This window comes from Mus musculus, chromosome 18 (assembly GCF_000001635.26).
Source record: "Mus musculus strain C57BL/6J chromosome 18, GRCm38.p6 C57BL/6J".
Lineage (NCBI taxonomy): Eukaryota > Metazoa > Chordata > Mammalia > Rodentia > Muridae > Mus > Mus musculus.
The window spans coordinates 70,398,418-70,421,523 of record NC_000084.6 but is presented as its reverse complement, the minus strand read 5'-3'; the positions used below and the strand labels follow the sequence as shown (position 1 = coordinate 70,421,523).

The 23,106-nt window shown below is 40.6% G+C and overlaps 1 long non-coding RNA gene across 1 annotated transcript; it reads left to right on the top strand.

Annotated features, from left to right (window-relative positions):
* Nucleotides 1–475: 475 nt before the first annotated feature.
* On the top strand, nucleotides 476–8,552 carry Gm31620. The gene is made up of 4 exons (XR_386325.1): nucleotides 476–534; nucleotides 1,217–1,408; nucleotides 7,181–7,233; nucleotides 8,120–8,552. It is a non-coding gene; the product is annotated as a predicted gene, 31620 (long non-coding RNA).
* The last annotated feature ends 14,554 nt before the right edge of the window (nucleotides 8,553–23,106 follow it).

The window sequence follows — 23,106 nt, the reverse complement described above, 5'->3', positions numbered from 1 at the left end:
CAGCTATCTGGACTGTTAAAACTGACAGCTTGAACTGGGCTGAACCGGGCTTGGGTAACTTTCACTTTAATGCGTTAGTGCCGTGTTTGCCTCACTGTTTGTGGTCTGTATTACCTCTGGTTAATTTGAAAGCCAACATTTTTCATCTTACCTTCATATTTGTCATCCAAAACTTTTAAGTCATAGGGTTAAGTACGTGCAAACGACACAGTAACGAGATGTTGCATCTCGCATCTATCATGTATCTGTGCTTCACACGTCGTTTTGAAGGTTTAAAGTTTTTGCTTTTTACAAACCCCAGCCACTGTGTGATTAATTAGCAAAAGCGTTCTTCATTGTCAGCCAACCAGCTTTAATCAGGTTCTATTCAGTTTTTTTTTTTTTTAAATTGGCATTCTTTATCTTTGTCGGTGTCATTCAAATGTGTCCTTGTGATGTCACCTCGCTTGTTCTCATAGGACTCTGACAAGGGATAGCATTCTCTTCTCTTGTATTTCCTATGGCTTTGGTGCCCTGGATGTTTTCTAGCCTGAGGTAATGGTCTATAGAAGATTAGGAGAAGGTTTTGCGCATATTGCCTGGATGCGTTAGAGTCGAGGTGATATGAGATACACAAAATACACATAAACTAGGAGAGGTGCCATAACCAAACTCCGGAAACTAATGTAAAATAATATTCCTATAAGAAAATGTATGGAAATTAAGAGTTACATGAGCTTTTAAGAAATTGTGGCCGACATACATTACCTTTTTTTATGAACCTCACAGAAGCCCAGGGGCAGCTGGTTATTTTTATGCCATTTTGCGGTGTCATGAGTTTGTTTGGACGGTTGGATAACAAATGTATAAAAGCACACCGAAAGAATCCTAAATAGGTAGACATAAATAGGAACGCCAGGAAGAGCAAGTGAGAAGGTGGCAGGCAATGGGCGCTCTTTCCATCTGCTCTGCCGAGGCCTGAGACTGAAGCCACTCTGCCTCTGGACACCAGGTGGCGCTCGCACACCACCAGAGAAGCTCTGTAAACCCCAAGAGTCTCAAGTTTCTGTTTCCGCGGGAGGGAGACAGTGTGGTTTCAAAGAAATCTCTAACAAGTTGATTTCCTGTAGACTTTTAGTCTGTAGCTCTATTGTCCAACGGTGGTTTAATATACACGTGTGAAGAAACTTTATTATAACGCCCCGAACTCGAGCTGAACAGTCTTTGTGTGTTTCAGATGGCTTGCTTACAGAAGGAGAGGTATGCCACAGGGAAGAGCGGAGACAGACAGCTAAAGAGAGCCTGCAGTATTTAGACTACAGAATCTCTACTGATCTTCAAAGATGTCCACGCTGAGTCGTGGCCTGGGACACCTAGGCCTGTGAGCAAATCACTGGGACTACTGTTTATTTATTTACGTATTTTTGAGGTATGATTTTGCTACCCAGCTCTGATACACAGCTCTGAAACAAACTATGCAGGTGAAGCTGGTTTGAATTTACAGCGGTCTCCCTGGGGGTCTGTCTCCTGAGTGCTCGGTTTGCACTCATAGGTCACCAGGCCTGGACTCCTTACAGTCTTTCCGAACAGATATAAGAACACTTAATGTCTTCTGATCTTTAGAGAAGTGAGTTTATACCACGCCCTGTGAATTCCCATCTTCTTTCTCTGTCAGAATATTGAAGAATAACCTTCTGTCTTTCTCAAACGCAGAGGAAAAGAAGATGAGGAGGACGTTCTTCGTGGAGCAGGCTAGGAAACGCAAACAGAATTAGCATTTAATGAAAGACTTCGTATTTTTATTATCCTTAAATGACAAATGCAATTGTTTTTGTATATGTGCCTATGTATGTGTATAGTATATGTATGTGTGTCCCATATGTATGGGTGACATTGTGAAGGCACTGGTGTAGAGATTAGAGACAGTTACTAGGGCATTTCAAAGTTACTAAATAGCTAAAGTCAAGTCATAGTTCTCTAGAAAGTGGAGCCAAAGATCAAATGCTGTGTTGTTGTTGTTTTTAATTTACTCCAATTTTTAAAATTTCAGTTCTTGGGATTAAAGTCTCACCTTTATGTCTAGGGAAGCTCTGTTTTATGTGTCAGAGCTCTCAAGTAAGATTCAGTTCATATGTCTGACGGGATGCCAGTGTCTCAGTTATACTTCTAATGCTGTGACCATGACCAAGGCGCTTGGGGAGGAAAGAGTTTTTTCAACTTAGGGTTATGGCCTGTCATGAAGGTAAGTCAGGGCAGGAACTCCAGGCAGGAGCTGATGCAGAGGCTATGGTGGAGTGCTGCTCCTGGACTTGCCCCTGATAGTTTGTTCAGCCTGCTTTCTTTACAACCAAGGACCTCTAGCCTAGTTATGGAATGACCCACATTGGCCCTCTCAGATCAAACATCAACCAGTAACATGACCTATAGGCCAATCGGGTGGAGACCTTTCATCAATTGCAGACAACTCTACCATCATCCATCCATCCATCCATCCATCCATCCATCCATCCATCCATCATCTATTCCATCCATCCATTCCATCCATCCATCCATCCATCCATCCATTCCATCCACCCATCCATTCCATCCATCCATCCATCCATCCATTCCATCCATCCATCCATCCATCCATCCATTCCATCCACCCATCCATTCCATCCATCCATCCATCCATTCCATCCATCCATCCATCCATCCATCCATCCATCCATCCATCCATCCATCTATCATCCATTCCATTCCATCCATCCATCCATCCATCCATCCATTCCATCCATCCATCCATCCATTCCATCCATCCATCCATTCCATCCATCCATCCATCCATCCATCCATCCATTCCATCCATCCATCCATCCCACAAGCAGTACCTGAGCACACTTTAGCTAGGCCCCAGAACAACCATGTAGGTAACAGATGAAGAATGGTTTCTATGGTGAGCAACTTGTGTGTGTTACTAAATGGCCTCATTCTTCCTGTTTATAAATTAGAAATGCAGACCAGAAAGGTTAGGGTAGATATCTGATGCTCCAGGACAGGAAACCCTGGTTGGTAGCTTGATTTCAGAACTGGAGTCTCCTCAGTGTTAATGTAAATGGTCTTGCCTGTGAAGAAACCATAGCTTGCTGGGAAAGGAACCAATGGGAGCCGGTGCGCTCCAACCTGTCAGGTTTGCACCAAGAGAGAATGACCAAGGAAGACTTGCAAGTCTAGATCTGGAAGGAACTGGATAGGCATCTGTAAAGAAGAGGCATTCTGCTGGGTCACAGCTTACTCCAGATATCACTGCTTGCTTCTCTCACTACCTACTTCGTGGCTATTAGCAGTGCCATATGGTTGAAGTTACTTGGGTAATTCAAATGTGGATTTTTTTTGGGTAATATTTGTTTATTGCCTTGTTGACCAGGAGCACAAAAACCGTCATTCTCTTGCCTATCTTGAGTCCTAAAGGACCCAACTCCTTCCTAGTCCACAGGAAGCTTTCACACGCCTGTGATTAACTATCCCTTCCTCATTTCAAACTCTACCATGCTTGTAATAATAACTCCTATGGTGTCTTTCAATCTCTGTATTCACGTCACTTTTAAACACACATTGTTTTAACAGATGATTTAAATATGATATGATGTCATACTTCCTATCTCAGTGATCTCCTTTTTTCCAAACCAAAGCTTCCAGGAAATTCTACATCTAGGGTACCGTCTCCCTTTCACGCCGACTAAACATTGCCTTGTGGCTTGTAGGTTTCTCTCCTTCCATGTTTATAAGACAATGATGTTTTCCAATCCCATATCGCTTAAAATTCAGTTTTTCTCATGATCAAGTCTACTACTAACATTTCACATAAATTTCAACCCAATATATCATTAAGATTATTAAACTGGTCTCAGAAATATGTAGTTGTCAGTGTAACTGTTGTTACTTTCGAGGCAGCCACATTGCTTTGTGTATTCTGTAAAATGAAAAAATAATATTGATCATTACATGTAATTCTCCATCTTAGCTACCTCCATACTCATCTTAAATCTTACAGCTCTGAGATAAATAAATTGAGTTTCTCTATAATTATATTTCTAATATTTTCTAAACATATACCACTCTACATAGTTTATGAAATATATCTCTTTGGAGAATTGCTGCCTCCTCTGTGCAGTTTTCAATAAAAATGGAAACACGTGATGAATAGAAGCATCAGAAAAATATTTACATCATGATTTCATCACACTTTAATTTTGGGTTGATAATTAATTTTTGAACATGAAGGTCTAATTGGTGAGTTGCTGGTTACAGGCATCTAAGCCCATTTCACTGTTTTTGTGTCTCTGCTCATTTACTTTCCAACTGTTATTCGTACTCACAGAAGAGGCTGACATGTTTTTGACACTGTATTGAATACTGTGATTTAAGATCCAAATAATACTAATAATCTCAATAGCGCTGCTAATAGCTGAGACTTGTCAAGTACTAATTCTACTGCCGGGAACCATTGTAGATGCTTTAACCAGATTGACTTCTGCACTGAAAACATTGATTACTGCTATACTTTCTACAAAGCTAGGCATAACCATGGTCACAGATGTCTCCTGTCACTGGGTTTGCTTGTTGAATATGATGCGCAAGTGTAGGAGCTGTTATGAACTGGAGGGTGTCCACTCAGAATTCCTATGTTGAACTTCTACGTACAAGTATGTCATATGTGATCTTATTTGGAAAAAAAAAAGTAGTTGCAGATATCAATAGTCAAAATTAAGTCATATAGGTGGTGTGTATGGGGCAGTTAACCCAATGAGACTACTTGTCTAGGCAGAAAGGAAACCTTTGGAAGCAAATATGCACACAGAGAGAACATCCTGTGAGCATGAAGGCAGAGATTGGGTTGAAGAATGTCATGGTCACCAGCAAATCACCGGAAGTGTGGACTGGCACAGAACACCTCAAAAGGAAACACTTCTTGATAATACTATGATCTTGGATGTCTCTAGAGCTTTGAGCCACTCCATTGATTTAGCCTAGCAAACTAGCAGGAAAGCTCCCCAAGACAGGTGAGCAACAAACTAGCTTTGGAACCTTTTGAATTATTTAGTTTTGATGTCTCAAGTCTTACTTAGCGTATTTGAGAAAAAAAATTAATGTTTCTTGATGATAGCCAACACATTACAGCATCACGATGGGCTTTGAAATGGCAAGGGGAACAGATGAACAGGGAGAGGAGTTTGAAGCTAAAACTCACCTGCTGTTAGGGAAGGACTATTCCTGTTAAGGCAAAATTTAAAGTACATCATATTGGCTTTACCCATGATTGCAAATGTCACAATTCCATTAATTTGATTTTTAAAGTTTAAGGTATTCTGCCATTTGGTGACTCAGTATATGAATAGAATGACATTTATTCATCTTGGCGTTCTGGAGGATCCACATGCACATTTGTTCCTAGGGTATCGTTTGTCTCTTTAATGAGTATTTTGGGAGCACAACAGGATGTGCGTTCTGAAGGACAGGAACATACTCTGAATGTTGGGCACTAATGGGAGATGCAGGAGTCAAAAACAGCATGGGATTAAGTTGCAGCGAGTGATCCAGTCAAGACAAGGTGACCGTAGAATCCAGAGAAGGGAGAGAGTGACCTGCTGAGGGCTGTGAGTGAGGGGAGGGAGGATGGCCCTTCAGAAAGAGCAATAATGCTGTGACCAAATTGGGACTGAATAGGGTATTTATTTAGGGAAAAACGAATGATATTTTTCTCTTGTTTGGAGCAGGGTATTTTCTGAAGTCTACTGAATATCTGTAACGTGCCAGGCATCGTGGCAAATGTCAGGGTGCATCATTCAACTAGACATACACAATTTCTCTATGAAGTGGCTGTTAATAAGTCTTATTTTCAAATGCGGAAAATGTCAGCCAAGGGAGGTTAAGTTGCGTAACAAAGGTCATGGAGTCACTCAGTGGTAGATACTGAATAGCTACTTCCCCCTTACAAATGCCTATGTGCTAACTCGGCAGCTCTCATCCTAAATCTGTCTACACTTAGATATAATCTACATGTCAACATGGATTTAAGTCTTTCCTTTCTTTAGCTTATTTATGAGAAATTGGGTTTATTCTTACCTCATTTAAACTTTTTTTTTCTTTGTATTACTTTTCTGACCATTTTGTGTCTGTGTGTCGCTGGACATAAGCCCTAGACCTTAAAACCACTGTCCTTGTGATACAGTGTTGCTATCACTATGATAGCTTCACTAGACGGTGGTATGATTTAGTTATTTTGCACACTACCATCAGAAAGCATCAGTGAACAAGTAAACTAGAGGTAATTTTGTCAGTTTTAGCTGTGGGAGATAAACTCATAAATCATGACTAAATTATCTTATGAGTTGATCACCCAAATATCTCTGAACTGTTGAAGGGGCTCTCCTTACTGACAAAGTCTGAGGGTTATGTCTTCTTCCTTATCCTACTACCATTGCAAGACAGTTGCATACAAAGACTGAGACCATCTACTTTCTGTCCACATGTCAACAGGGCATTTCTAGAGTACATTTGTATGTTCATTGCACACAGTGCTTTCCCAATCACCCTGTTGGCTACAACTCAGTCATGTAGCTTCAATCCATCTTCACTGGATGGAAAGGATCATCATCTGTACTCTGAATGGTCAATAAACCAGCTAAGATTCAAGGATTCTGTTTATAAGAAAAGATCAGAGTGAATACGAAAGGGGTAATTAACAATTTCTGCAATAAAGAGAATGATAAAAACAGAGAGAACTGCAGCGTAGATGATAACTCTGTCTGCTCTCAGTGCTCAATAAAGGAGAGCAACCTATTACATTCCATTTAGAAGGGCTTCTGTCCCATAAAGGGTATTGTCCAATATTAATTAAAATATTTATCTTCCATTTTCAGGTGCTTTATGTTAAAGACAGGTAGACAGAAGAAAGAAAAGGGGAGAGAGGGAAGGAAGGAAGGAGGGAGGGAGAGAGGGAGAGGGAGAGAGGGAGGGAGAGAGAGAGAGAGAGAGAGAGAGAGAGAGAGAGAGAGAGAGAGAGAGAGAGAGAGAGAGACTGAGAGAGACAGAGCCTGATTTAATTTCCATTCATAGGTAATTGATCTCATTCTATCCTTGGACCTTTACCAGAAATGTTTGTAGACACTCTAAGATGTGGCTCTACATTTGTTCAAGTTTGTTTTTTATTTTAATCTAGGTTTGGCTGCAAGAGACATGCCTAGAACAATCCAGTATTCAACTTTGCTCCAGGTGAAGTTTTGCTACTCCCTGCCTTTGTTTTTCATTGCTATGATAAACACCATGACTAAAAGCAGTCTGGGGAGGGAAAGGTTTATATGGTTCACATTTCAACATCATGGTCTATCATTCAAGGAAGTCTGGGAAGGAACTCAAGCAGGGACTTGGAGGCAGAAACTGAAGCAGAGGGCATGGAGGGAACTGCTTTCTGACTTGCTTCTATGGCTCACTCAACTTGCTTTTATAGACAACCCGGAATGACCTGCTCAGGGGTGGCACTGCCTGTAGTGGGCTGAGCCCACATCAATCATTAATCAATAATGTCTACAGGTGGTCCCACAGACATCTAATGGAGACATTTTCTTGTCTGACAGTCCTTATTCCCAAATGACTTTAGCTTGTCAACTTCACAAAAACTAACGATTTTGCTCCTCTAGCAAACAAGCTGAGTAAGTTGCTATGTGTGTGCCCTCACATACCGAGATGCTCTCTCATTCCTCACTCAGAGGGACAAAACTTTTCTCTAAGTTATTGAACCAAAGTCGAAACTAATGGAGGGAGATACTTTTTAAAGGCACAGTTTGCACAGACACCTAGCTCAGAGTGCTGAATGGGCTTGGTGCCTTACCAAATTCTTATTCAAGGACATACTACTTAGGGCCACCTCCTATTAAGAGTTACTCCTTGAGTATTCAGGAAATATTCAATGTTGCACTTTTTGCATTTTTTCCTGAGTGAAAGACCTTATTTAGGCTGTGCTCTGCTCTCTCCATGCTAATCTGGGAATCACAACAAGCAACAGATACACATAAACTTGCTTCTTTCAGGAGCTGATTGGGTGGGTCTGGTACTTACATGGCATTTGTATCACATGTGCTTATTTCTCTTATGTTTTCAGATGTCCCCAGCTGTGTCTTGAGTGGTGACAGAAGTTCTTCCGGCTGCATGCAGGCATTTGCTGAAGCTCCTGCAGTTAGTTCTGTCTGGCTTTGCTACAGTTGATATTCAGTTTTATTCTAATTGAGGGTGGTTTCCATGCCTCCAGACTCATGATGAACCTTTAACGGAGGCCTTCAGTTGTCTTTTCCTGACAGCTCCATACCTCAACAGTCCTTGAAAATCAGATAAGGAAAATTTAAGAAACACTACATAGAAATACAGAACTTATAAAACCACGAAGTTAAATAGCTATTAGCTTCACATCTGCTCTTCCCATTGCATCTTCTTTTCTAAGAAGATCAAACACCAATGACATTCTCACAATTTCAGTATAGTTTGTTTCTGAAGGACACTTTTGTTATTAAAGCAATAAATTGAATGACCATAATAGAACTCCAAAGGCAATCAGAATGGTTTTCTTCACATCATAAGCTATTTATTTTTTTTAAAGAAACATTACTGAGGTCTCCTGTATATCCAGTTTCTCTTTACATAGTTTTAGCTTCGTGTGCTCAACTGTGGTCTAAAATATTAAATGCAAAATGCCTCCAGAAAACAATTCATAGCTCTTAAAGTACATGTTGCTCTGGTCAGTGTGATGAAATCTGCTGTCCCACTTGGATGTCAGTAATCCCTAGAGTCTCCATTGTGTACGCTTCTTACTGGTGTTCTTACTCATTTCCCTTCCTGGTGACTAGATCAACGGTGGGTTATTGCTCTGCCTGTGTTTAAGAAACCCAAACCTTACACAATAATGTTCCCAGGGGCAGATGTACTGGGTCTGGCAATTTGGAAATGACAAAGAGAATCTATAATGTAGATAATCTAAGTGAGGAAAATAAAACTCTTAATAAAGAAATAAAGACATTTATATGTAACATCTACAACAAATAACTTAATATCTTGTGCTTAATGAAATTATCAATGAAATCAATGAAATTATGTATCTATATACATATACACATATATATCATATACATATGCACATATACATCATATACATCATACACACATATACATCATACACACATATATGTATGTGTGCATATATATATATATATATATATATATATATATATATATATATACACATACACACACACACACACATACACACAGTATATATTTGGTATATTGTACCTGTCACTTTAGGCACTACAGAATATTGAAGCAGTGTCTCCCATGGACAAACAGGGGATACTCTAGAAGTAAATGTCGGTCCTGCCTGGTCAGGTTGGCAGTAGGTCATTTGTCTCTGCAAGGTGGTTCTCATACATTAGACTCACTAGGGGAATAGCTTTAAGATTTTAATGCCGGTGTTAGGCTCTCAGTCTTAGGATTTCTATGTTAAATGCTCTTGAACGTGGTTTAGACTCCAGGATTAGCAGGTGGGTTTTGTGCACAATCACTGTTGGATCTATGCCTGACCTTTTCAGAGAAGCGTCCCTGGGAGGTTACAATTACGGGTTAGTGACTTTTAAATCATGTTCTGAAGGCACTTATGTATGGGATGGCAGAGAAAATAAATTGGCGAGAAGCACTGACGATCGGTCAGAATTTTACAAACACGAGATTCAAGTTCTCCGAATCCCAAGGGAAGCAAAGTCAAAAGGAAGAAAGTTTATGGGCTATGTATGCAGGAAGTAGGAAGCCTGACTTATACCCCAGGACACAGGTTCAAATGGAAGAGGCTGTAAGAAGGGGTTCCCCATTCATCAAAGTTAACAATTCTAAGTTAACAATTCTGCCCGTGGAGATTTAAATTTGTAAGACGGAGACAGGTCTTAGTGATTAAAAGCATTTGCTGCTCAGTCCCGAGGAGGACCTGGCTTCAGATCCCAGGATCCACACTGTCATCTCACAAACACCTTCAATCGCAGCTCCAAGGAATCATCTCCAAAATGCCTTCCCCTCTCGGAAGGCGCACAGATAAACACGTGTGCATATGACCACCTAGACACATATACACAGAAACATGAACACACATAAGTGAAAACATATGATTTACTATGTGTTTTGGAAGATATTATTGGAAAGGAAGGGTGCTAGGTACTTCAAGCATCTACTCAGGCTTGGCCAGCCAAATGTGTGGGCGGGGCTGTGAAGAAGCAGTTCGGCGGCACCCTTCCCACGCAGACCCTCTTTTCTCTGCAGTTTCCTACGGCTGGCGTACTACCATGGACAGTTCCTACCAGCCTGCAGGGTTGGGAGGTGTGGGGGAAGGGCGGCGGGTGTGCAGGCAGGATGCAGATTAGATATGACCCGGGCTTTCATATTTCACATGTTTCTGAATAAATTTTTTTAATAACCTTGCTCTTGAATTTAGTTCTATTTGGCTGTTTAGGTGGTTTAAGTGGAAGCATAAAAATGGCGCAGATAGAAAACCCGAGAGGAAAGGAGAGGTGATTCCTAGTCACTTCTATTTAAATTTGGGAAGAGGGGCCAGTGCAGCTGACTAAAGCTTTGCTTCAGTTACTCCCTAAAGGTGTCTCTGCTCTTCGCTGCCATTCACTGGTGTATTCTTTCTTTTCTTTCTGCACCAACTTGCCCTTGAGTAATTAGTGTGATCTGGCGTACACCCAGATGGAATGACGTTAAAGGCCTATGCGTTGGCTCACATTACATTTTTGCCTCAGAGTAGGTTTTTTTTTTTTTTTCTAGGTCACTCACTTTTTAAATTTAAGTGCAACATAAACATTGAGTGTGGCCTTTCTTCAGTCTTTTCTGTCGATCTCTGGGAATAATGGTGTACAAGATTTACCCATGTCTTAGGGACCTTGTAGATAAATAAAGGATTCCAAATTTTTCTTTTTTGTTGTTGAACACTTCTTAAGATCACCGAGTATCAGTTTGTCTTTTGCAAAATGAACACTATGAATCTTCATTGTATAGTGTTTTCTCATCATGACGGTGATTAGCATGTGTGCCTCTGAGTGTGTATCTCCATGTCTATGTGTGTGTACATGTGTGCTTAGGGGTACCCTTACCCATCATGAACGTAGATATGGCGGTTAACATCAGGTTTTTTCCTCCATTGCTCCTCCACCTGTCCTAGCTGGGTTTCTATTACTGCAATAAACACCAAGACAAAAGCAACGTAAGGAAAGGAAGGGTTTATTTTAGCTTAGAAGGTACAATCCATCTTCAGGGGAGAAATTCAACATGGGAACTAAAGGAAAGATTACAGAGCAATGCTGCTTACTGGCTTTTTTTGGGTGGGGGGCTTGCTTTCTTCGACCACTCTGGAGCAACTAAACAGGGGTGGAACCACTCCTAGAGAGCTAGGTCTCTCCACATCGATCGTTAATAAGGAAAATAACCTGCAGATTTGCCTATAGGGAACCTAATGGCGAAAATCCTTCAGTGAAAGTTCCTTCTTTCCAGATGACTCTAGGTCTGCACTAAGTTGGTAAAAATAACGAGTATACAACTATGTATACACATACACATACCTATCTATATCTATACACATACTCACATATACAAGTGTGTATGTGTGTGTGTGTGTGTGTGTATGTATTTTTTGAGACTGGGCCTCATATGCATGGATTTTATAAAAATGGTCTCTCATGGAACCCAAAGTTTGCCATTTCAGCTACAGTGACAGTCTCCGCCCCTTCCCTAGTACTGGGGTTGCACACACTGACTTTTGTATTGTGCTTTTAAGTGGCAGTGAGGATCGAACTCAGGTCTTCATGTCTAAGCAACAGACATTTTATTCATTAGACCATTTCCCTAACTCATGTGTTTTTATTTCTGTTTTAAAACTATAAACATTTAAAGATATTTTATAGTATACTACCAATCAAGATAACAAAGTAAACAAAATAATATTAGATGCAATTCAAAGTATATAATCAATACCAGCATTTGTACTAATAAATGAATGAATAGTCAGTAAACAAGAGGAGGAGAGTAGAAGAGTCTGAGGCAGAAAAATTGCAAACCAATCTAAAATCTCATCCATTTGTTTTCAATACCAGGACAAACCCAAGAGTCAAAAAGTAAGTATTGTAGTGGGGCAGTGAAGTAAAAATGTTAAAAAGACTCCTCTAAAAGAAAGAAAGAAAAGGAAAGAAGGAAAGAAAAAGAGAGAAAGAAAGAAAACATTAGGTGCAGAAAACCCAGCACTTCCTGGAGAAATCTTAGTCTTTAGTCGTCATGGTTTCACTGCTGGAGAAGTTGTGGGGGTTGAAGGAGACATTCTGTTTTCAAGACACTGTTAAACAGTGCCTGTAACTTTCTGTGCCAGCAAGGGGAACTCTGGAGTTCTTTCGTCTCTGTTTTAAGTGCCTTTAAACTTGTGATTCTCTTGTGCACTGACAATGCTTTCAGGCCTTTCGTTATCTGTCCTAGTTTAAAACTGATGCTGGAGTAGCTGTGATTTACTGATGTCTGGGAGACATTTGATTTAGTACTACATCCGCCCCGCCTGTACTCAGCTCTTCCTACCAGCATCATATTATGGGTATTTGGAAGCTGTCACTTTAGCTAAGGGATAAATAAATGTTTCTAGAGGTTACAGCTTTTTGTTACATACTCTCCAAAGGTGGCTTCCACATTCCTTTTTGGTAAGCCCTGGAAAAAACTGGTGAATTAGAATCAGTCGAGGATCAGCCAAGGAGTGTGTGGGAGACAGAACTTGGTGGTTCAGTGGTTAAGAACAATGGCTGCTCTATAGAGGTTCCAGATTTGGGTCCCAGCACCCACACTGTGGCTCACAACTGTCTGTAACTTCAGTTCCAGAGAATCCAGTGCCCTCTTCTGGCCTCCCTGAGCACCAGGCACATACATGGTACACAAATATACATGAAGGCAAAACAGCCACACACATAAAATAAGAAAATAAGAACAGTTTTCAAAGGGCTCAAGTTGCACGTGTGTCATCTTCTTCCCTCCTAGAAGAAAGCTTGTTTCTCCGGGAGCTTTGCCCTGTGTCTGAGTGCTGTCCACCTACACGAGGCATGCTCAATATAATAGACACTCAGGTATACTCAACTTCATACTCTTGAGGAGTCCATCTTTTAAAATCGTGTTTCATGAGGAATAGTTTAGAATTGGCCCCTTATATATTGTGAAGATACCAGAACAAAAATAGTATGTTAGGATGAATTAGTGAAATGTTAATGGGTTCTTTCTGTGCTACGCTATCTCTCATTTGCACTTAGGGAAGAGAGCCTTGCTCTGCTTTCTTGGCTCAGTGATCCATGGAAGCAGCAGCTCTGGTTGGTGTTATTGGTACCCATCACTTTTCTTGAACTCTTTCTCACATGAATATTTACAAGGCGATGAAAGGGTCCTACCAATAAAAGGAAGCCAATAAGGAATTATGGATCTAGGAGACTCCAGAAGGATTTTCTCTGAAGTAGTAAGATGAACGATGCATGGGAGTGGAAACAAATGCCCTATGTTTGGATAGTGACTGGGCAAATGAGAAAAGGGCATTGGGATTGCAAATCTAGGAAAGGCTTGTAATTCCTATGTAGGGCAAAGAAGCCAGAATTCCAACTTTCCTGGGCTTGAATGATTAGAACATCAAAGGTGGTCACTGCAAATTGTTGAGGGAAGACAAATCACATCTCATCTTGGTGTGTGTGTGTGTGTGTGTGTGTGTGTTTATTGATTTTGGTATGACCCAGGAATACAAGGTATGCATACAATTACTGGACCATAATGTAGGCTTAGTGCCATGTTAAGTTGATTAAAAAGCAATAAAACAGCAATATTTGTTGAACACCTGCTCTTGTCAACTGAGACTCATATCTGCTACACTAAGATATGAGTTAATGACTTATGAATTAATTCATGGCTAATTGATTTGAAGGGAAAATATTGATCTTACACAGCAAAGGCAAACCTCTGGGTAAGTCCTACCAACAATTAAAAATTGTGCAAAACATATCAAGGGATGAAAAGTAAAACCATGCAGATACAGGGTTTTTAATTTTATAAAAACTCAGGGACCAAAAATCTTTAGTGAATTTCTTTTAAAGAACGTATACATTTTAAAACTCTTGAGTGTTTTCAAATCTTGCTGGCCATGGTTTTAGACTTGAACAAAGGGGAAGTTAGCATGTTCCTTGCTCCATTGTCCTTCCTTCTCTTTGTCCCAGTCCAGTTTCTATCATGAGTAAAAGAGTTAAGACCCTGGATTCCAAATCACTGTATCCTAAATGAATAAAGCAAAGAGTGGCAGATGGGTGAGCCCATCAGTTTTGGAGGTTGAGGGTGAGCTGCTGCTTATGGGAAATGAATGGTGGAAGAACCCTGAGTTTCTTTTGACCATCTGGGCTCAAACATTTTCTTCTTCTTCTTCTTCTTCTTCTTCTTCTTCTTCTTCTTCTTCTTCTTCTTCTTCTTCTTCTTCTTCTTCTTCTTCTTCTTCTTCTTCTTCTTCTTCTTCTTCTTCTCCTTCTCCTTCTCCTTCTCCTTCTCCTTCTCCTTCTCCTTCTCCTTCTCCTTCTCCTTCTCCTTCTCCTTCTCCTTCTCCTTCTCCTTCTCCTTCTCCTTCTCCTTCTCCTTCTCCTCCTCCTCCTTCTCCTTCTCCTTCTCCTTCTCCTTCTCCTTCTCCTTCTTCTCCTTCTTCTTCTTCTTCTCCTCCTTCTTCTTCTCCTTCCTCCTCCTCCTTCTTCTTCCTCCTTCTTCTCCTTCTCCTCCTCCTTCTCTTCTTTTTCTTCCCCTTCCTTCTCCTTCTCTTCCTCCTCTTCCTTTTCTCCTTTCTCCTCCTCCTCCTCTTCTTCCTCCTCCTCCTCCTCTTTAAGCCACTTACTGGCTCATCTGGTCTTTGGAAAAAATTTTGAATTTTTCTCAATTCCAACTTTTTTATTAGGTATTTTCTTCATTTACATTTCCAGTGCTATCCCAAAAGTTCCCCTACCGTCCCCCACCCACTCCCCTACCCACCCATTCCCACTTCTTGGCCCTGGCGTTCCCCTATACTGAGGCATATAAAGTTTGCACGACCAATGGGCCTCTCTTTCCACTGATGGCCCTCTAGACCATCTCCTGATATATACGCAGCTAGAGACACGAGCTCTGGGGGGTACTGGTTAGTTCATATTGTTGTTCCACCTATAGAGTTGCAGATCCCTTTAGCTCCTTGGGTACTTTCTCTAGCTCCTCCATTGGGGGCCCTGTGATCCATCCAATAGCTAACTGTGAGCATCCACTTCTGTGTTTGCTAGGCCCCAGCATAGTCTCATAAGAGACAGCTATGTCAGGGTCTTATCAGCAAAATCTTGCTAGTGTATGCAATGGTGTCAGTGTTTGGAGGCTGATTATGGGATGGATCCCTGGATATGGCAGTCTCTAGACGGTCCATTCTTTTGTCTCAGCTCCAAACTTTGTCTCTGTAACTCCTTCCATGGGTGTTTTGTTTCCAATTCTAAGAAGGGGCACAGTGTCCACACTTTGGTCTTCGTTCTTCTTTAGTTTCATGAGTTTCACAAATTGTATCTTATATCTTGGGTATTCTAAGTATCTGGGCTAATATCCACTTATCAGTGAGTACATATCATGTGAGTTCTTTTGTGATTGGGTTACCTCACTCAGGATGATGCCCTCCAGGTCCATCCATTTGCCTAGGAATTTCATAAATTCATTCTTTTTAATAGCTGAGTAGTACTCCTTTGTGTAAATGTACCACATTTTCTGTATCCATTCTTTTGTTGAGGGGCATCTGGGTTCTTTCCAGCTTCTGGCTATTATAAATAAGGCTGCTATGAACATAGTGGAGCATGTGTCCTTCTTACCCGTTGGAACATCTTCTGGATATATGCCCAGAAGAGGTATTGCGGGATCCTCTGGTAGTACTATGTCCAATTTTCTGAGGAACTGCCAGACAGATTTCCAGAGTGGTTGTACAAGCTTGCAATCCCGCCAACAATGGAGGAGTGTTCCTCTTTCTCCACATCCTCACCAGCATCTGCTGTCACCTGAGCTTTTGATCTTAGCCATTCTGACTGGTATGAGGTAGAATCTCAGGGTTGTTTTGCTTTGCATTTCCCTGATGATTAATGATGCTGAACGTTTTTTCAGTGCTTCTCAGCCATTCAGTATTCCTCAGGTGAGAATTCTTTGTTAAGCTCTGAGCCCCATTTTTTAATGGGGTTATTTGATTTTCTGGAGTCCACCTTCTTGAGTTCTTATATATATATTGGATATTAGTCCCCTATCTGATTTAGGATAGGTAAAGATCCTTTCCCAATCTTTTGGTGGCCTTTTTGTCTTATTGACGGTGTCTTTTGCCTTACAGAAGCTTTTCAATTTTATGAGGTCTCATTTGTTGATTCTCGATCTTACAGCACAAGCCATTGCTGTTCTATTCAGGAATTTTTCCCCTGTGCCCATATCTTCGAGGCTTTTCCCCACTTTCTCCTCTATAAGTTTCACTGTCTCTGGTTTTATGTGGAGTTCCTTGATCCACTTAGATTTGGCCTTAGTACAAGGAGATAGGAATGGATCACTTCGCATTCTTCTACATGTTAACCGCCAGTTGTGCCAGCACCATTTGTTGAAAAATGCTGTCTTTTTTCCACTGGATGGTGTTAGCTCCCTTGTCAAAGATCAAGTGACTATAGGTGTGTGGGTTCATTTCTGGGTCTTCAATTCTATTTCATTGGTCTACTTGTCTGTTGCTATACCAGTACCATGCAGTTTTTATCACTTCTTAAACTGGAAAACCCATGTACAGTTTCATAAGTATCAAAGGCAATGGTATATGTTTGGTGCTTTGTGAACTTAAAAAACATTCTCTGCTGGCAAGATGGTTCAGGGAGTAAGAGCACTGACTGTTCTTCCAAAGGTCCCAAGTTCAAATCCCAGCAACCTCATGGTGGCTCACAACCACCCATAATGAGATCTGGCACCCTCTTCAGGTGCATCTGAAGTCAGCTACAGTGTACTTATATATAATAATAAATAAATATTTTAAAAAATCATGTTGTTTTTACTTTTAGTTATTTACATATGTTGGTGTTTGTGCATGGGTTTGTGTACATGACTGAAAGGCTGAAGAGGCCAGGAGAGGGCATGTGGGTCCTGGAGCTAGAGTTATGGGCAGTTATAAGCCACATGACAAGGGAGCTCAGGACCTCTGGAAGAGCAGCAAGCCCTCTTAACCACTGAGCCATCTTTCCAACCCCAAACACTTTCTCTTCTTGTTTGCTGTTGTTTCAAGATTGCATTTTACTTTGTATCCCTTGCTGGCTTGGAGCTGCCTTCGAAGATGCCTCTAGTTGCCAAGTGCTGGGATGAAAGGTGTGAGCCACAACACTTGGATACAACAAAGATTCTTGATGCCCTGAAATATAGGGTGCTTGGGCTTGGAGGAAAATGTGAGGGGCCTAAGTTATGGCTCCAAGTGGAAGTGAAATTCAGTTGGCTGGAGGGGAGGGTTAGTGGGGGTGGGGGTGGGGGGAATTGGAGCAAAGTAAGAATGTCAAGAAATGTTTTATTGAGATAGGATGTGGAAAGCTGGGTTCAAAACAACTGTCAATTTTTATTAGACAAAACTCAACTTATCCATAAAGTTTTCTAAAATCTACCAAAACTAACACTTCCAACATACATGGCATAGTAGTAAAAAAATTCCTATTGAAATCAACAAATGTTGGTGAGCTTTCCCCAGTGGGATTCTCCGAAGTTGCCAAATCCTTCCCAGTGGAGAATCTTGTCACTTGGACTTCTTGAAACATGCTTGTCTACCATGAGTGTATCTTAGGAAGAAATGAGAGTAAATGCCAACTATCACCCTGCTTTACAGAACCCACACCATACTCACGAGGATCTGCTGGTTATGACATAACTGCCACTAGAGATCATATTTTATACAGTGGAGAGGAGATACGCAAAGATTAAGTAGAGCAACTGTGCTCAGACCTGACCTTGGACAACGTAGCTCCAGGTCTTATACTTAACCACGTTACAATAATAGGCTTTTAAAAAATAAACTAGAATCATTTTGCATTTCTGTCAACTTTAAACATTATAACATGCAATGAAGAACACCCAGAGATCCTCAGGTCAAGTTATGGAAATATTATTTTACTTGATTTGTAATAAACCACTCACAGCAATCTGTCTACTGTTTCTGGGGCAATCGGTAGAAACTGTCACCTAGGAAAACTGTCTATTTATTTCTGGCTAGGAATTGTTCAGAGTGACACTACTGGGAGTTTTGAGTTATAAAGCAACACAATAGCGGCTGGCTAACATAGACAAAGGAAAAGGATCAAGAAGACAACAGGGCCAGGTCTTGGGAAGCCGGAGTGAACAAACATACACCAAATTTACTGCCACACGACATGGCTCCTTTGAGTTTAGTGCAGATTGGGAACAGTTTTTCCTGAGATGTTTGTATTTCCAGACTTTTTTCTAATTAGCATATTCCTTCCTAAAATTTGCGTTAGGTATTTGCATGGGTACATACTCAACTTTAGGGCAAAAAGAATGTACTTAATAATAAGGTATTTGTGTAGCCAATAGGTTGATTAAAAGTAGCTCCTGTTCACTAAACAAAGTCACAAGTGATTATGCAACAGTGATTAGTGGCTTTTCCTCTGGACCCATCCTTTTTTGACTTCCTTATCTCTTCTTCCTTAGCCCCTTTCAGTCCTTTCCCCCCTCCCTTATTTCCTTCATTTCCTCCCTTTCTTTCTGTCTTCCTCCTAATCTTTGCTTCCCATTCCTTCCTTTACTTTTCTCCTTGCTTTTCTTGTTTCCTTTCATTTCTTTGTTCTTAATAAAGTATCATTGTCTTTAATTGCAAAGATTTAAGGCACACAGCTTGAGCTTTTGGTATATGCACACCTGGAAGGTAGGGAAGATGTGGAGCTGTTGGTTAGAGTATCAGATCTCTAAGTTCTGGAAAGCTAACGAATGGGATGGTGACCATAGTTGAAATACTATTGTTTGTAACACACTTATCAAGAGATGAGGGTTTAAATCTTCTTACCGTATTTGTATACAAAGTGACAAAAGCATGCAGATGAGAGATGTGTTATCTTTAACACGGTGGGTCTTTGCCTCCTTCTCTTGTGGACTAAGCTGACCTTGTACTCAAACGTAGCCAAGGTTGATCTTGAATTTCTGATTCTCCCAAATGACAAGGTTACAGGTGAGTGCCATTATGCCTAGATTAATTCTTTTCTTTAGCATATACTCACTGGATATCCACAGTACACCAGTGACCAATGCAGAACGTACTATGCTGTCACAAACTTAAAGCTAAAAGGCCAGTGTTCTGATGGACTGAAACCCTTGCAATCATGAGCAAAATAAACTAGCCATTTTCTCTTTCTTCATTTCTCTTATCTCAGGTATTTAATCACAGTAGTGCAAAGATGATTAAAGCAGCTAGATTAATCAGGTTTAAGCATTAATGATGTTATAATACAAAAATACAAAACTGTGAAAACACCCTGTTTTTTTTTCCCTTATATATTGGAGGCTGCTTCCTTTCACTTAAAAAGCACACAGACCAGAATAAATTCACTGAGAGTGAGTATCACTCATCTCAGAGAGTGAAAACAGAAAACTCCAAATAAAATGTGAAAGCAAATCAGAGTTGACTCCTGGCAGCCACACGACTGCAGGCTTAGATAATCACGTTTCCCACTCAGAAAACTGATTGGCACGTGACTAAGTGAGCACTGGCTGATGCATTCATCTCACAAAACAAAGGCTTCTGATGACTGGCCATAGGAGAATTTTCAGAGGGGTGTGTGTGTGTGTGTGTGTGTGTGTGTCTGTCTGTCTGTCTGTGTCTGATAACAGCAAAAACCACAAAAAAGAACCATGTTAGAGAGTTCATCTAAACCTGATTGCACCCAGGTGTGCTAAATTCTGATTTAGGCATTTGATACTTCACATAGAAGGAAGGTCTTCCTTCCCTCTTCCTCTTCCTCTTCCTCTTCCTTTTTGTACTGGCTAGTTTTGTGTCAACTTGACACAGCTGGAGTTATCACAGAGAAAAGCACTTCAGTTGAGGAAATGCCTCCAGGAGATCCAATTGTAAGGCATTTTCTCAATTAGAGATCAAGGGGGAAGGGCCCCTTGTGAGTGGGACCATCCCTGGGCTGGTAGTCTTGGTTCGATAGGAGAGCAGGCTGAGTAAGCCAGGGGAAGCAAGCCAGTAAAGAACATCCCTCCATGGCCTGTGCATCAGCTCCTGCTTTTTGACCTGCTTGAGTTCCAGTCCTGACTTCTTTCAGTGATGAACAGCAATGTGGAAGTGTAAGCTGAATAAACCCTTTCCTCCCCAACTGCTTCTTGGTCATGATGTTTGTGCAGGAATAGAAACCCTGACTAAGACACTCTTCCTCTTCCTGTTCCTCCTTCTCTCTTCTCCTCTCCTCCCCTCCCCTCTCCTTTCCTCTTCCTCTTCCTCCTTCTCTCCTCTCCTCCCCTCCCCTTTCCTCTTCCTCTTCTTTCCCCTCCTCTCTTAACTTGCTCCTTTTTTATTTCAGCACTAAGCCAGATTCTCTGGAGTTAAATTTGCAAGTCCTGTTACCTTTTACTTCATCTTGAGTTTCCAAAATATCTTCCTGTATTAAATAGTTAATGTGAAATCGCCTGAGGTTTTATTTTTAATAGAGGCAGATAAAAATATTCATTTGCAGAATGAATAAGAATAACTACAAATCTGTTATCAAAGGCACTTCCTTTCAGTGTAACTCGGGAGCGTTTGATGCTTGTCCATCTTAAGAGACTGTGATCTATGAGAGTGCGTGCTTACTCTTATGGTAACCTGACCTGCCATGGTAGGTTCACATGCTTGGGCGGCCTGCTCTCTTCTGAAGGGAAACGGAGGAACAGTGGATGGGGAACACGGGTGCTGGCAGAAGTGGAGGGAGGGGAAACTGTGGTTGGGAAGGGATGTATGAGAGGATAATAGTAGTAGTAGTCTGTCTTATCAAGCCCAAGACCTATCACAGACTCTGAATTAGTTTGCCTTTCAAGAAAGCAAACATAAAAAATAGTAACAGTCTCACTTTTATCCGTTTCATATAAAAAGGTCTCTATGTATGCAAGGTTACTTCCGGGATGCTCTGTGGACTTGGAGTCTTTGTACTAGATGGACTCACAGTTTGCACATCATCTGTGAGTGTCTGCCCACAAAGTTGTATTTTATTTTGTGTTTTTTTTTTTTTTTTTTTTTTTTTTTGGCCAGGGTTTGCTCCATGCTAGGCAAGTGCACTTCCCCTCCGTCACATTCTCAGCCTCTCCCATGTACCTTAAATCATTTCTAGATTAGTTAAAATACCTAATGCACCATGAACAGTGTAAGTGGTTGTTATACTGCATTGTTTGGGGATTAATGACAAGAAAAAAAGTCTGTGCGTATTTGAAGGAGGTGCAATCGCAGCAGGCTTGACTGCATCAAGGTATTACAGCAGCTTGCATTTGCGTCTGGGGTTGGATGCTGACTATACTGGATAAAAATTCTCAGCAGAATTTAGTGTTGACTTCCAAAAGATGACCTCGTTTCAGATACTTCCTATATTTGCTACATGCTTTCAAATTAAAAAAGAAAACCTTAAAATATTTAACCTACATGAATTTTAACAATCTCACATGCTTTGGGAAGATAAAAATATGAAAGTCTGAAATAAAACAATAATGAGAAATAAGAGTAGAAAGATCACAGTAACAAAGAGGCTTTGCAAATGTTGGGCTACGGGAGACAAAGTGCAGAATGTTCATCTTTTAAAAATAAAATTTGAAATTCACCCAAGAGGAGTAGAAGGCAGGAAATAATCAAACTCAGGGGTGAAATCAACCAAGTGGAAACAAGAAGAACTATTCAAAGAATCAACCAATCAAGGAGCTGGTTCTTTGAGAAAATCAACAAGATAGATAAACTCTTAGCCAGACTCACTAGAGGGCACAGGGAAAGCATCCTAATTAACAAAATCAGAAATAAAAAGGGAAACATAACAACAGATCCTGAAGAAATCCAAAACACCGTCAGATCCTTCTACAAAAGGCTATACTCAACAAAACTGGAAAACCTGGATGAAATGGACAAGTTTCTAGACAGATACCAGGTACCAAAGCTAAATCAAGATCAGGTTAATGATCTAAACAGTCCTATATCCCCTAAAGAAATAGAAGCAGTCATTAATAGTCTCCCAACCAAAAAAAGCCCAGGACCAGATGGGTTTAGTGCAGAGTTCTATCAGACCTTCAAAGAAGACCTAATTCCAGTTCTTCACAAACTATTCCACAAAATAGAAACGGAAGGTGCTCTACCCAACTCATTCTATGAAGCCACAATCACTCTGATACCTGAACCACAAAAAGACCCAACAAAGATAGAGAACTTCAGACCAATTTTCCTTATGAATATCGATGCAAAAATCCTCAATAAAGTTCTTGCTACTTTATAAAAATCCAAGAACACATCAAAACAATCATCCATCCTGACCAAATAGGTTTCATCCCAGGGATGCAGGGATGGTTCAATATACGGAAATCCATCAACATAATCCAGTATATAAACAAACTCAAAGACAAAAACCACATGATCATCTCGTTAGATGCTGAAAAAGCATTTGACAAAATCCAACACCCATTCATGATAAAAGTCTTGGAAAGATCAGGAATTCAAGGCCCATACCTAAACATGATAAAAGAAATCTACAGCAAACTAGTAGCCAACATCAAAGTAAATGGTGAGAAGCTGGAAGCAATCCCACTAAAATCAGGGACTAGACAAGGCTGTCCACTCTCGCCCTACCTATTCAACATTGTACTTGAAGTCCTAGCCAGAGCAATTAGACAACAAAAGGAGATCAAGGGGATACAAATTGGAAAGGAAGAAGTCAAAATATCACTTTTTGCAGATGATATGATAGTATATATAAGTGACCCTAAAAATTCCACCAGAGAACTCCTAAGCCTAATAAACAGCTTCAGAGAAGTAGCTGGATATAAAATTAACTC